We start from the raw sequence: 16,269 nt of genomic DNA, 5'->3' as shown, positions 1-16,269 counted from the left end.
ATCTCAGGGGGTGGGGAGGTCGTGATCAATAGTGGCTCCTTTCAGGAAAGGCGAGTGCATACAGTAATGGGCAATAAACTGTATCCTCGAGCTAAGGGATGACCAGCGGTTCGTACAGGCAGTCGGGCTTAGAGGAAGGGGTCATCAAAGGAGGGGTATTCATGGACGGAAAGGAGGTGTTGGTCAGGCGCGGGGTGTGATTCCCTGAGACAGAGTCATGGGAGGGGAGGGTTCATGACTTCTGCATGTGAGTGCGGGGGCAGCCAGGGTGCGCGGGGAAGGCTTGCAAGGTTCAGGGAAGTGTGCTGACGGGCGATCGTGAACGGGGAGACCATGGTACCTAAAATGGCTGTCGTGTATGGTCATACGTGAGTCTGTAAGATGGCGTAGATGATGTTCAATACACGAACTAAAATTCCACAAGTGGGCCTGCAGCACTGATTGTGCCACTCACCTAAGTAGCCATTTAAACGTGTATCAGGCTTGCCATTGCAGCCAGTTTGTGTGCAGTTTTAAAATGCCATTTTGATCTGACAAAATTAACCTTTTGCGAGGCCCAAACCTTCCTTTTTAATACATCTAAGTCACCCCTAGGGTAAGCCCTGGATAGCCCAAAGGGCAGGGTGCAGTGTTTTAAAAAAGTTGACATGTACTCTAACGTTTTAGATGTCTTGGCAGTGAAAAACACTTACATTTGTTTTTCACTACTGTAAGGCCTACCATTCCCATAGGATAACATTGGAGTTACCTTATTACATTTTATAAGTGTAATTTTCAAATGAGAATGGGTGACTCATTCATGTTTGGTGTCTCTGGAATTGGAAATTGAAATCCTAACGTATGGTGAAGTCCGATTTTAAATTAAAATTTTACAAATGGTACTTTTAGAAAGTTGGCATTTTCTTGCCTTAGTCGTTTGTTGCCTAAAGTCGGTCCCTGGGTCACATGACTGGGTGCAGCTGACAGTTTGGCTTTGTGTATTCCTCTTAGGCAGCTACACAGAAGGGAGCTTAGTAGTGACTGGATGGGCCATCGCTTTCAGGGTGAGTAGGAGGAACTGTGCCCAGACCCACTTACACTTAAATAGACTTTGTCCCGTCTCCACACAAAGGGCTGCATACCCTATGTAGTTAGTCTGGAGTCAGGGCCAGGAAGGCATGGAATATGTGCACTTTAAAGGCATGCCTCTGGAAGCTTTTCCCCACTTCAAAAGCTCAACTGTGTACAAATACTGGACCTGAGACACCAACTATCCAGTACAGTTCTGGATCTGTGGATACTCTGCCAGGAAAAGGGACTGCTGTGGTGCTACAACTCTGCTGGACCGCTCTTCTAAAGGAACTTCTGTCCTGCTGTGCTGACCTGCTGCCATCTTGCCTGGTGAAGAATAACTGAACCTGTAACTTCATCTTGAACCCAGGACCTCAGACTGACTCCAAGGGCTAGTGTTCTTACCTCTTAATCTTAACCCCAGCGAAATAAAAGGCTCCTGAACATCCTGCACCAGCCCCTGGCCCCTGCTGCAGTGAGTCCATGACCCCCAAGTGCGGTCTCTCAGGTGCTGGACCCCTGGTATGGCTCACTGATGCTGAAATACAGCTTTTGGACTCATCACAACTGCCAATGAGTCAGTTTGCACTGAGACCTCATCGCTCACACTACAAATCAATGCTAAGCTCTGTCAGCCCAACTCTTCGTACTGCAGAACCGATCGCTTGCAGGGACTGCCACTGTGAAGCTACAGCAATGCCCGTCTGCGACGCCATCCAGCAGTCTCTTTGCACTTTGCCAACAGCCTCCTATGATGCTTTCCCTGCTCCTCGTTGCCCACTGCAACATGAACAGGACTCTTGGCAGGAACTTGAGAAGGTAAACAGGACTAAGCAGGGGCTATTTCCGACCTGCACTCCATCATGGTTGGCCTGAACTTTTGACTTTGACTGGGTCCAGGGTGACCATATAACTGTGGTTGGCACCTTGTGCTTTTAGGGGCTATTTAACGCTTTATTCCTAAAAATTAATAACTCTGGTTCTACTGATTTGATTTTTTGCAATTTGGCCTTGATTTATTAATTAAATTCAGCTCTATTTTTCTAATCTGGTGTGGAATCTTTTTCTGAGGTGTTTCACTCTACTACTGTTTGAAGTGTTGCACAAATACTTCATATATTGCCTCTAAGTTATGCCTGACTGCTCTGTGCCAAGCTACCAGGGGGCTGAGTACAGGTTAATTTTTGGTTTGCTTGTGCCTTACCCTGACAAGGATTGAGGTTGCTGCTTGACCAGGGCTCACACCCCAGTCAACCAGAAACCCAATTTCTTATAAACCCTTATCCTCAAAACCTATTTATTTTAAAACATAGCCAGAAACACAAAGTAGTTCTCACCTAAGCAAAGTGTTAACCTGACACCGAAACCCGAGCCCAACATATCTCACTTCACATCAGCCCATCTACCAGCCTAGGGTCAAGCCCATATACTGCTCAAAGGTGTGTGAATGCATGGGTGTATGTGAGTGTGTATGTGTGCGTGTGCGTCCCCTCCGCCCCTTCTCTGCTAAAATTACTTGTCACCACTCTGCTTAAAATGAGGCATTTTTGAAAAATTCCTGAAAATATGTGGTTACGCCACAGTGTGTAATTAAGCTGCAAAATTAGAGTAGGGAAATGACGCACCCATGCAGAATGCGAGCGGCTGTTGCTTGAGGCAACTGTATTTTCTGTGTTCTATATTTTTTTGTTTGATATAGATGCTTGCGTCAAAAATTTATTTGAGGAAGCATTACGTGTAGAAACATAAAATATGGGGCTAAATTAAAGATTTGCATTTTGCATGATTTTCCCAAAATTTTACAAAATTATGAGAAAGCAAATTATGCAAATCTCTCTATTCTATGTGTATACCGAGAAAGGGAAGGTAAATAAAAGAACCTAATAAGAAAAGTGAGTCAGGGAATACCAGAGAGGTGGAGACAAAAAAGTAAAATAATTGGCAAGAGTGATGAAGAGAAAAAAAGTGAGCCTGAGAGAAAATAGAGGAAGAAAAGACGTGGAAGAAAAAAGATGGTGAGGAGTTGGCCTAACGGCTAGGGCGGTCGACCTCGAATCTGGGGAAGTGGGTTTGATCGGCAATAACGCCGAAGATCCTGTGGTTCTGGGCAAATCACTTAATCTCCCCGTGCCTAACAAAAATTAATGTGTCCTCCTCATGTAATGCAACTGGTGCTATGTAAACAGGTTTCGGGTGAAGTTTGCGTACATAAAATTCTGTAAAAAAAAAAAAGTCACAAAGAAGACAAGAATAAGGGTAAAAATATGAGAGGAGAGGGGACATATCTGAAGAAAGAAGGCAGGCAAGAGAAGAGAGGCTTTAGAAAGAAGGGAAAGTGGGGTACAGAAACAAAATAGTTAATAGAGTGGCACAGAGAAAGATAGTGGGAGACAGAGGAACGACAAAGGCAAGGGTAAAAAATGGTACAGAGTGGTAAATGTGTGAAAAAATGTCAGAAATACATTGTGAGGGGGAGAAAGGCTTGCACCACGCCCAATTAGTTATTTTATGCACTATTTTGCAGTACATTCCTTAACGTTTCTTCGGGAAAGTGCCCTCAACCAACCCCTGTATCGTCTATAAAAAAAACTTCGCTTTTTTAACAGTTTAATGTGTTTAACATGCAAATATTTACATTAAATTTCTGACATTTTTCGTCATGAATCCAAAAATCTTTTTCTACTATTCTCATGCTGAGTTATTATTCCATGACCACAAGACCACTAGACTTTTGAGTTGTATGCGGAAGAGGAGGAGGAGCGAGAGCGAGGAGTGAGAGCAGAGCTACGGAACGCTGCGGAGCCGCAGAGCTACAGGACGGCTGCGAACCGAAAAACCCTTGGAAGGAAAGCGGAGGGCGTCTGCCTCGGTGTGGTGGATTTGCTCCGTGCACTTCAGGCTTCAGGTCACCGTTCTCGCCGTACCAGCACCGGCGGTGCGAGCTGGGGTCACGGTATCTGGCGCTGGGAGAACGCTGGGAGAAAGGCACCTGGAGGAGGCAAGGCGAGGCCAGGCCAGGCCAGGCCAGGTGCTTCGTGAGGAGTCAAGACCTGTGAGTCACCGTGCAGGAGCGCCCACCAGGAGAGCAGGGGAAACCGAGCCGAGGTGAGCCATCTATCAAACTTCCTTCCTCCCCCTGCACAATTCCACTCAACCTCGCCTCAGAAAAGTGCAGAAGCGCCCTCTCTGCCCTCTCTGCACTCTCTGCTCTCTGCTCTCACTGCCATCTGCCATCTGCTAGGGACAGCGAGGAGCAAGGGCACTCGTGAGCTTCGAGCACATAGTAAAGGCGCCGGAATAATGCTGATTTATTGAAATCGCCACCAAAAAGCCTCACTGAATCCACAGACAGTGACCCTCCCTCCCGGGTCCCACTTGGCCCCCTTTCAACTGGCAGAGGCGTGGCGACCGGACTGCACAGTAGCGGAGCCATTACCCCCGGACCCCGCGCAGGCAGCTTCGGGGCATTGGGGGGCTGCAGGCGCTGGCAGCGGAAGGCGGTAGGAGAACTGAGAACTAAGAACAGAGGCTGCAAGGGCAAAGGCTGGAGGCAGGCATCCAGGACCCAGCCAAGCCCCCAACTTCCCCACCGCTAGGTCAGCCTATACTGCCTCCCATTGTATGTGGATACCATTCGCCAGGAGGGAGACATAACGCTGCACACCGAGCGTAAAGGGGGTAATTAACCGCTGGATAAGCGCCATATCGCACCAACAGTGGAAAATCACTTAAAGCGACGCTGCAACTTCCCACTAACTACAAACCACTAACTACTAACTGCTGCATCTTGTATGGTTCCTTCTCCACTACCCCAGCTACACCATAATCTTATCAAATTTTCCAGGCCATTACCATCGTAGAGGCACTGTGTTCCAACAGGCTCTAGCACACAGGCTCTAGCACACTTCCGGCAATTTAGACTTTATATTGCAGTCACATCTCACCATCCTCCCGGACGGCAGCTGCTCCTATTTAGTGGGGGCAGACAGGCTTGGGAGGGGAAGGGGAGTGGAAAGCAGCGGAGTCGGAGGCAAAGGCTGGGGTGGTGCAGGTGATACAGGTGGCACAGACACCGGGCTGCAAGGATACCAGAAAATCATCCAGGCAGCCCTTAAAGGATGAGATCAGGTAGGGTAAGGAGGACACCAAAGCAGAAAAAACGGACCCCAAAGGCAAAGAAATCCCCATCACTCGATCAGTGCAAAGCAAATCAGGGAAAACCATCACCAAAGGAAACGGACACAAAAAAAGGGCCACCAAGAGTGCTATCCATCCAGCTTATCTCTCCAATCGCATCAATGTTCAGAAAAAAGCAGGGCGAGAGAGAGAGACTAGAGGCGAACAAAGCTTTCTTCTTTTTGAAAAATCCAGGAGCCACTCTCCTTACGACCCAACAATCTCTTCCGGGTCTACCTACACCTTTATCCCCTGAGAAGGTCTCTTGCAACAAAGGCCCAACACCAATACTCATGAAACTAACTCCCCAGGTACCTTGGACGAACTCAACTAGCTCACCTGGCCGAAATAGTTACCAGGACGAATTTATAGTAATGGCCCATACGCAGGACGAACTTGGAGAAGGTCTCGATCAGGAAACCTCCCAGCAGCAAAAACGCACAACAAGATATATTTCTGCTCCGGATTTGAGTAAAACACAAGCAACCAGAACCGCAACAGAGATCACCTCATATAGTAAGAGGACGAAGGAAGTATTGACGTGCACAGAAAAATCAGCATCCAATGCAGAACTGAAAACACCAACAGTAGCATTAACTTTTTTTGAAAAATTCTCAGAAATCAATTCCCAAAGTCCCCCAACAGTACCACATACACAGAAATTACTTAACAAAGAGCCCCAGATATCTAAAGCCCAGATTCACAGGGAACAAAATACAACCCAAAAGGAATTGACTAGTCAGAACACTTCAGAAACATCTTGGCTGAAGCTATTAAACTTTACATCAAGTCCAACACCAAATAACGAATTAACACAAGACACAAGCAAAAACAAAGGGAAGAACAATATGGGGGAAACAAAATCATCAAGCCCCACGGCAAGCCCCACATCAAGCCCAATAATAAACAAGGAAAAGCGGCAAAACACAAGTATAACCAACTATAAAAGGGAAGAAATCTCAGAAAAGAAACTAGGCAATACAAACGAGGAAGGGCAATTTACCCAACTGCAAAGCAAAGGAAAAACAGTGGAAAATCCCAGAGATGGAAGAACTGCTACCCCACAACCGGGCAATTCCTTACTTCCCCAAGAACGAGCTGATTTGCCATTGAATCAGAATTACGAACAAAGCACTAGAGTAAGCAACTCAGGGTTGTTTCTCTCTACAATAGAAACACTTCAATCAACAGTAAAGGCTTTAAACTGGCAATCCGACAAAATGGACATCCAAGTCGACTTAATGAACACCATAGCCCACTACATTGCGGGGATCGACAATAAATTGGATAAACTAAATAACCTAATAATAACAGCTCAATCAAAGTATACGGTGGAACAGAGTCCCTGCACCTGCGGTCCGATCATAGACAAATTAAGTCTCCTTCCCAATCTACTAGAACAAATACTGGCAGTAAGAAAATCAGATCCACATTTCTCCAATGAAAATTCAATCAGGAAAATTATCGATCACAACCATGCTAACAGTCCGGAAACAGTAAATTTAACCAAAAAAATTACTGACCATAATATCCTTAAGATCCCAGAAACGGATACTTCTAAAGGAAAGAACAGGGCAGAAATAAGCCCAGCAGTGAACATAACAACTCTAAACAAAACAACTTCCTTAACAAGGCGACAAAAAAAACGGGAAAGGAAAGCAAGGAATAAACAACCAACAGGACACGCGGAAGAAGGTATCAGAATATTCCCCATATTCACCTCAGCCATAAACAAGGATGAAACACCAAATACGACAATTCAATCCAACGTTTCATTTGATCAAGCACATAACTCATCAGGACAAGAGCTCCTAGTAAAAAAAGAAAGGCAGGCCCTTCGCACAGAGACGATAAGCAACGCTGGCACATGCACAGTATTAACGGCTATAGGTGAAACAAACAACAGAGACGCACAGCCGAGGTCAGTCTTCGGCAACGGAACACAGACAACTGAAGCAGTGGAAAAAGGAAGCTGCATAGAAAACGGCAGCACATTACAATCAACCGGCCCCCCAGGTCTACCTACAACCTCGGAGATTCCGGGAAAACGCCAAGAGGCGACAGAGAATAAAAAACAAACACCAGCCAGACAAAGGAGCGAAGTCTTCCAAGAAAAACGACAAGAAGGAACGAAACACTGCCTACAAGGCAGAGAAGAAACAATCTTAAGACAAAGCAGGCCTCAAGGCACATCACAAGATTCCACAACAGAGGGCATACCTACTAACATAAATAATAACCAGGAGGTACCACGAAAAATAAATGAAAGAGCCGTAAATAGCAAAAGCCAGGTCTGGGGTGGAAAAAATCTACCCCCCACTGCGGGTATAAAAATATTACTAAGGCACGGAGTCCGTCACATAAACTTGAACCGCAACGAGGATGTCACTCCAGGGAAAGGAACAGAGTCTGATTACATCAGAGCCCCCCAGATAAACACTGCCACAAACGGAGGCTCAACAAAAGAGAATAACCAGACCATAATGACCACGATATCCCAGCGCGCACAAGGGATCAATACGCACGGAACACAAACATCCGCCGGGACCGGGCCATACTGCAAAATCAGCCCAGACAACACACCAGAGTTAGGGAAAGGCCCTGAGAACTGGTCTAGCAATGACAACTTACATCTTAATCAACTCTTTTTTACCCCGGAATACGAAACTCAGGGGAAGCATGACATTCTCAACAGGGGAAATTTGTTTAAACTTTTTGCCAACATTGAAGGGCTTCAACACCTAACTAACACGGACCTACTATCAGTCAAATTCTGCAAGCAAGATACAACTAGCTCATTGGAACAAACGTTCACAACATGGCGAACAGCAGAAACCGCCCAGCTAATACTATCCTACAGAGAGAGATTCGATTTATGGGGTATAAGACTTTCAAGGCCGGTAAAACCACGCTACCCAGGCCCTCTTGAAGCTCGTCCTGCAACAAAAGTGAAAACAGAAAATCGGATAGAAAGAAAGGAGCAGGAAATTTCAGTACTACGGAACGCTAGAGGGAACAGCCCCTCGTCAACAACCCATCCCCTAACTATAACAGGCAATCAAATAAACTCCAAGGATGACGCCGCCTACTGGCGCTGGTTAACAGACACATTAAACAAACAGAACAATAATTGACCTCCCAAAAAACCTCACAAGGATAGCACCCAGGAAATCTTCCACCTATTGTCCTGGAATATAGCCGGAGCGAGGAAATGGATGGAAGAAGGCTTGCCCCCTCACAATTGGACAGCATGTGATATCATCGCCCTCCAAGAAACATGGGCATTGGAGGAGTTACATCTTGTTGGGTACACCCACTTCAATATACCAGCAAGGAAAAATTTCCTCTACGGTCGACCGAAAGGGGGATTATCAGTTTATATTGCGTCAGACATCAAGATTAACTCAGAACAAATAGCCCCTCACGGGCCAAACATGCAATTAATAAAACTAACTATACCAGGCAGACCAACTCCGACACTACTGGTTAACCTTTATGCGCCTCCAAAGGCAAAAGAGAAACAAGCCACATTGGATCAGCTAGTATCCATAATCAGGGATACTCGAAATAATAATCCACCCTGGGACATCATAGTAACAGGCGACTTTAATTCAAACCTAATCTACACGCCTGAGGATGATGAGATTATAGCAGCTGACAACGAATTTTGGAATGTCAAACCTCAAACTCAGTTACAAACAGAGCGATTCGACCCAATTGGTCGAAAACTGGTAACTAGCTTGGAATTCCTAGGGCTGCGATTCCTTAACGGAAGAACCAAAGGTGACAATCCACCACAGTACACCCATCTAGGAACCTCGTCGGCATCAAGGCTCGATTACACAGCAGTCTCTCTTCCACTATTGCCATTCGTCCAGCAATTTTCAATAGAACACACCTCAAAAAGTGATCATTCATATCAACATATTTATTTCAACTTAAAACTGACCAAATATCACAGTTGTAATACAGTGGGAGATAACCTCACGACCACTAACTTAAAACGACTTAACTGGACAACGGCCAACATCGATGAGCTGCAGGCAAATGTGCAGAGACTAAAAATAGAGGGTGAGGGAACAACAGGTACCCAAATACAAAAATGGGAGAGTTTTACAGAAAATTTACCAGCAAGTACGTCCGTCCCAAATAAAGCACAACCTCGGAATAAGAAAATTCCTTTGCCAAAGAACCTGGCAAAACTCAAAATAGAGATAAGGAGAAATGCCAGAGCATTAAAAAAGACAACTACGTCATCCAAAGACTGGGTCCAAAGACAAAACCTCAAGAAAGAATATAAAAAGAAAATGTGGGAACACAAAAGATCTCTGAAAGATGACTTCTGGGCAAAACTACTCTGCACCGCCAAGAACACCAACTCAAACGCATTTTGGAGGATTATCAACAGCTTAAATCACCCTTCAAATCCAACATCATCGAATGTCCAAGAAGCAGACTGGGCCGCGTTTTTAACAGAGAGGTTCGCAGAGATAACACCAGATCAGTCTAACTCGGGGGCAATCCAACAAACTACCAACAAAGTGGCCCAAAAAAGAAAAGGGAGTATCACTCCCAGCGGTGGAATTAGAACCGCTTGTATGCAAACATCAAACAATAAGGATGAACGCAGAGAAAATCCATCACCAGACGGGGAACTCTTGGCAACCAGGCTTTACTGTGACGTGGCTAGCCCACAGGAGAAGAAGGATGTATCAAACAAGGTCAAACAAGCAAGGTACAGCGAAGAGGACATAAGTAGAATCATAAGGAAGTCACGTGGCAAAGGTGCTCCAGGGCCGAATGGGATCCCTCCAATAGTCTACAAAACTGATCAGGACTTTTGGAGTAGGAAATTAAAACAATTATTTGAAGAGATAACAACTGTAAATGAAATACCGTCAAGCTGGCAGGGCTCCATAATATCACCAATTTTTAAAGGAGGAGACAGAACATCCCCAGCTAACTATAGACTGATTGCACTCCTAGACGTGGACGCGAAGTACTTTGCATCCCTCATCTTGGAAGATCTAATAAACTGGTCCGACGACACAAAGAGAATTCCGTTGAACCAAACAGGCTTCAGGAAAGGAACCGGGACACTGACAAATATTATGTCTCTCTCAGTGCTAGCCGATAAATATCTTCGAAGAAAACAGCCCCTTCACCTGTGTTTTATTGACCTAAAGGCAGCATTCGACAGTGTAGATCGGAATATCTTATGGAGGAAATTGCGCAGTTGGAACATCCCGGATAAAATCCTGAGAGGGATCCTACTCCTTTATTCCAACACTTGGATGGTAGTTAAATTGGGGAATGGAACACGGCTCTCAAGGAAAATCAACACCAGTAAAGGTCTAAAGCAGGGCTGTGTCCTAGCCCCCCACCTCTTTAATCTTTTTATGGCAGACCTAACATCAAGTCTGAATAAGATCCCATCCCATCCACCTAAACTTGGCTCCTTTCCGCTAACTCATCTATCTTATGCGGACGATGTGGTACTGTTGAATCTAACGAAGATTGGCATCCAAAGGTTATTAGCAGGGCTGGCAGAATTCATAAAAAACAACAACCTGGAGATAAACACAACAAAAACAAAAACAATGCTGATCACCAGGCGGCGGACAGCCAGCGCATACATCTACCTGGATGGGACAAAGCTAGAGGCCGTGTCCAACTTCAAGTACTTGGGCTTCCACTTTGATAACCGACAAAGCCACCAGCAGCAAATGTCGTACATCTCTCAGAGATCAAACTCACTCTCATTTGCTTTTAGATCTTTGGCTAAAAAGCTCTCGGGCCATCATATAAACCTTTACTGGCAACAATAAAAGCAAAAGTCCTTCCAACCCTGTCATATGGCAGTGTAGGATTGCATGGGAAAGACGCAGATCTGCTCAACAAAATGCAGACAGCCATCTTCAAATCCACCTTCCACATACATCAGGGAGCTTCACCAGCTCAGACGAGGTTAGAATTCGGAATAATAAACGAGACACTGGGAAGAAAGTACGCAAGCATTAAGTACTGGTATACACTGAAACACAACACGTCAGCCTCGGAATTGCACCAAGCATTATGGGAAGAAATAAGATCTGATGTTAACTCCCCATACAATCAGTATCTCGAAAAGGCTATAACTGAGACCGGAACAAGAAAACTTTGGGAACTCAACCTGCCCTACCCGGCGTTCAAACAAGCTATAAACAAGTCGACAAAATTTCACTCCCTCTTACTCGATAAAGCCACGTTTAGCACCAGAAAACACGCATGGATGGTCATATCAAACTACAAAACACGTGTGGCAGCCCCATATCTAACAATCACATTCCCAGCTCACAGAAAACAGAAATTGATGGGACTCCGCTTGGGGAAATTTCCATTGACTATGGACCAACCAATCTGGGTGCACGACGGACCCAAAATCTGTAGATTATGTGGGAGGAGTAATGAGGACTTCATCCATCTTGTCTGTATCTGCCCGAATCTTGCTCAAGCTCGAATATCTCTTTTAAAAAAGTCTATGAACGAGCGGGGCATAAGAACGTGCAGATCTGCAATTATGGCAACTTTGAACCCAGTAGACACGCGATTGAACTGCCTACTACTAAAGTTCCTTGCAGCCCACACCCAAGCGCTAAAGTACTCCCTGGCACCCAGTCAATAAAAGGATAACATAACTGTGGTAGCTCGGGGAGAGAGCTCTCTGGAACATTAAAAGTGATAAAAACCAAGACTTTCTGCACTAAATCAGACAGATTGTATTTTAATTATGTTTTATTCTATTTAAATAACAAATTTGGTATTAGACTGGAATGCTCTAGAACATACCAACAGAGATCGCACTTATATATTAAGAAATGTTAAACACATTAGTCGACTCTTTTTAAATGTATTGTTGTGGTTTTAACTAACTGAAACAATAAAAGTTTTCTACCACTACCACAAGACCACTAGACGGATTCTCTGTCAGGAATCAGGCAACGATAGGGTAGAGTGAATTAGTTAAGGCCGAGGAAGAGAAGGTACATTTTTACTTGCACGGGGCTCTTTTGGGCTCAGGTAAGATGGACTGCAATACCTCTTCTGTCCCTTGAAACAAAAAGAACCTGTTCAGCCATTGTGCTGCTTCCATTGCCAATCCTACAACTAATCATTAAGTACTGAATGCTCCTACTCCATCAACTATTCCGAAATTAAAAACATAATTAGCAGTGGGATGATTGGAAAGCTATTCAATGGGGTGCATTCACTGATGCCCAATTAGATGAATGGAAATAATCTGCTCAAACTTTGAAACTACATCAGATGACGAGGCCAAGCCACCACTCTAGGAAGGAAGTTCTGATATAGTTTTTCTTGCCTTTAACAGGACTGCTCCTTCAAGAAAATCAACATATAAGTATGTTAAGATAGGAGTTCTAGCAATATATTGATCGGTCAGTTCATGTTTGACCCCGCACAAATGCAACCTCGACTGAGAACCACAGAAAACACTCCCTCTGCTCATCTCTTTTCTGACATTGATCAAAAGAGCTGAGCTCATCACTCTTCCTTTAGAGGAGGTCTGATGATGGTGCATCCAAATCTTCACATTAATGGGCATATCATATTCCTCTCTGTTGACCCCAGTCGATAAAGTGTCAATGAGAAGTCAGAAGAGTCTTTCTTTCTGTCTGACTTTTTTGCTTGCTTTTTTCCTGTTATGGATGAAGGGTGTGTTCTGAACATGGTGGCAGGCTGTGTGACAGTAGTCGGATAAGGGAGGGTTTCCTCTTGGGTGTGGTAGTTCCTCCTAGAATGACGGTGGCACAACTCTGTTGGCTGGATACAGGGAGGGCAGAAGAGAAAAGTGGTGCAAATCGTCAGGTCAATTTTGACACTTTCTTTATATTCACTACTTCAGGCAACCATCCAATTATTCTATTGTGTCCAAAAAGATTAAATACCAATCGCAAAACATACAAAATGAATAAGCGATGAACTGATAAAGTTTGCTTACAGAGGTCCAGAATCTCCTACAGTAACTAAATAATCCTGTCTAGGATGAGAGTCAGCTGAATTCTGGTTTCCACATAGGGATCCCCTTTCCATGAGAAATGAATGCTACCTCTTAGTCTTCCTGTTCAGATTGTTTCAAACAAACGTGACAATGTATTCATGTAAGTGTTTTTTTGTGAGATGTTATTTCTCAATTTATTTAAATTACATTCCATCTAAAGACCAAACCAAAAGTGTCCTGTGTCTTTGAAAAACATCTTGCTTAAGTTGGTTACATTATATCACTGATTGGTATCAATTCTAATAGCTTCCTCATCAAGCAATTTGGATCACCAATGTCCAATGGATGTGGCATGTTGACATTACCAGCTAACTTTGCACTAATGGATCACTAGGCACTACCAATCCCTGCCAGGTGAAGAACATCGACACATGCTTCCACCCACCACTCATTTCCACACAAAACCTATTCTAGAATGAGTAGTTGGTGAACAAGCCAATATAGGAATAAGTGAAACAACATGGGCCGCTTATATTAACAATCTGTACAACATCCAGAGCGACCCAATCAACATTGAAACATTCAAAAACCTAAAAGATCCAGAACAAAAAGATACAGTTCCCGGGCAATGGACGAACGTCCAGCAGGAAAGCGCTGCCCAAGAGGAACAAGCACCGTTGACAACGATTAAACACCTAACCGCATTAATAAGGAAAATGAAAGCGGAAGGAGCTGCCGGCCCAAATGGTATGCCGAACGCCCTATTCAAATATGACACCGACTTCTGGGCAAAATACCTGACTCCACTATTTAATTATATTTATAAAGAAAAAAAGATCCCACCGTCCTGGCAAGGAAACATCTTCCATCCAATTCATAAAAGTGGATGTAGAATGGAACCCGGGAATTACAGATTAATAGCCTTAATTGACGTGGAGGCGAAGCTTTTTTCATCCTGTATATTGTCCCTACTTCAACTTTGGATAAAAGACAATAATATAATACCTAAATTCCAAACCGGTTTCAGGGAAGGTATGGGCTGCTTAACCAACCTGTCAGCACTGTCGTTATTAATCGAAGGAGCAGGGAAAAGAAAGACTGGACTAATAGCCTGCTACATAGACCTGAAAGCCGCCTTCGACCGGGTCCCCAGAAAACGCCTATGGAAAAAACTGGATCTTTGGGGTCTACCGCCGGCATTAATGGAAACATTAATGGCACTATATAGCGGAACATGGGCAAAAATAAAACTGGGAGACGGAAGAAGAATATCCGCAAAATTAAAAATAACTAATGGCCTCAAACAGGGCTGCGTGCTCTCCCCAAGCCTTTTTAATATATACCTGGCCGACCTAAAAGACCATCTACAGAATGCAAACGGACATCCGCCAAAATTAGCCAATGAAAGTATTCAGTTTCTCCAATATGCCGACGACATAGTAGTCTTAAGTCAAACGCCAATAGGCCTACAAAGAATAATATCAGAATTAACAGATTATTTTGAGAGAGAGGGCCTAGAACTAAACATCAAAAAAACAAAAGTGGTGAGACTAGCGGGCAATTGTAGAAGATCTTTTAAATGGTACACAAACGGCAGACAAATTGAGGAAACAACTGCTTACAAATATCTGGGAGTTACAATAAGCAAAAACATGTCACTTTCAGATCAAAAAAGAATCATAACCGCTAAAGCTCAATCATTGAGCTTCGCTTATAAAGTCCTTCAAGACAAACTGCAATGTCCATCATACGACCACCTGTTAAAGGTAATGGCAGCCCAAGTCTTACCATCACTCTCATACGGACTGGAAATATGGCATGGAAAAGAAGCAGCAATTTTAAACACTCTCCAGACAAAAATATACAAATCTGTGTTCCATCTATACAAAGGAGCAGCCCCGGCCCAAATTAGACTGGAATTTGGATTACAAAATCAAATATACCAACGGAAAGCGGCGCTAGCAAAATGGTGCTGGAAACTAAGATCTGCGGAAATGGGCTCTTTAAACAACTTATGTTGGCAAGAAGTTAAAAAACAATATGACCGACATGAAGCCAACTCATGGGGCAATGACCTACGAACATCACTAGAAACCCTCAAAATAGAGGAGATCTGGAAGAAACCACTGGAAGAATCATCTTTCAAAAAGATTTGCAAATTAAATGCAAAAGCTTTATCTTTGATAGAAGATAAAAAGACTTTGGCCAAGCGGAGCCATGCATGGACCGTTTTAAATTCTTACAAACAATTAAAACCTCAAGCCTACCTCATAGCGCACTTCCGGCTATCTTTAAAAACAAAATTCATGGCCCTCAGAATGGGAGACCACTGCTCCAAAGACTTGATTCCATCATGGAAAGCCACGCATCAGGGACGAAGTTGTAGGTTATGTGACTACCACAGTGAGACCTTGTGTCACCTCCTGTGCACATGCGAATCTTCCATAGAAAGGAGGAAGAATTTACTGAAACCTATTTTTAAGATGCAACAGATCCGTACCTGCAGGCAAGCTGTGACCAGTTGGATGGGAGCGGGTTCAAACATTCTAATATGCCGCGGGGTAAAATTTATGAACTCTGTAGAGAATTTGCTCCAAAAAATAGAAACAGACCACAGATAATGCAGGGGAGGAAGTATTTAATTAATGAATGCAAAAACAAATTTTAACTATATGAACTTTTAACCTACTGTCATTTTAATAGAATTTTGTACATGTATGCTTTATGGTTGTGATAAACCAAATAAAGTAAAATTTTTGACTGACTATTCTAGAATGTATTTATTTTTGGTTCCATCCAAACGATCTCATATTTTAATTTTTAATATATTTTATAAGGTTGCCAAGTATTTGCTTGTAGCTCTATAATAAAACATTCGCTGTTGTCCCACACTCCCAGCATTGGACATTTTAGTAGTATGTGTTTTTATAGATAATGCCCTTCTAGCTGTTCAAAGAAGGCTCCGTTGATTTTTGTTCAATTACCTTTGCTATAAGTTCATCATCTTCTGTTTGGGGTATCTTCAAACCTTTAATGTAGTGTCA

General features: G+C 43.7%; 1 protein-coding gene across 1 annotated transcript in view; it reads left to right on the top strand.

The window, feature by feature from the left end:
* The window catches only part of LOC144754339 (ficolin-1-like), a 292,441-nt gene that overhangs the window by 30,771 nt on the left and 245,401 nt on the right, over window positions 1-16,269 (top strand). The window lies entirely within an intron of this gene.

The sequence above is a fragment of the Lissotriton helveticus genome, chromosome 5_1 (assembly GCF_964261635.1).
Source record: "Lissotriton helveticus chromosome 5_1, aLisHel1.1, whole genome shotgun sequence".
Lineage (NCBI taxonomy): Eukaryota > Metazoa > Chordata > Amphibia > Caudata > Salamandridae > Lissotriton > Lissotriton helveticus.
Note: the sequence above shows the minus strand (reverse complement) of the source record. Positions and strands in the feature narration are given on the sequence as shown.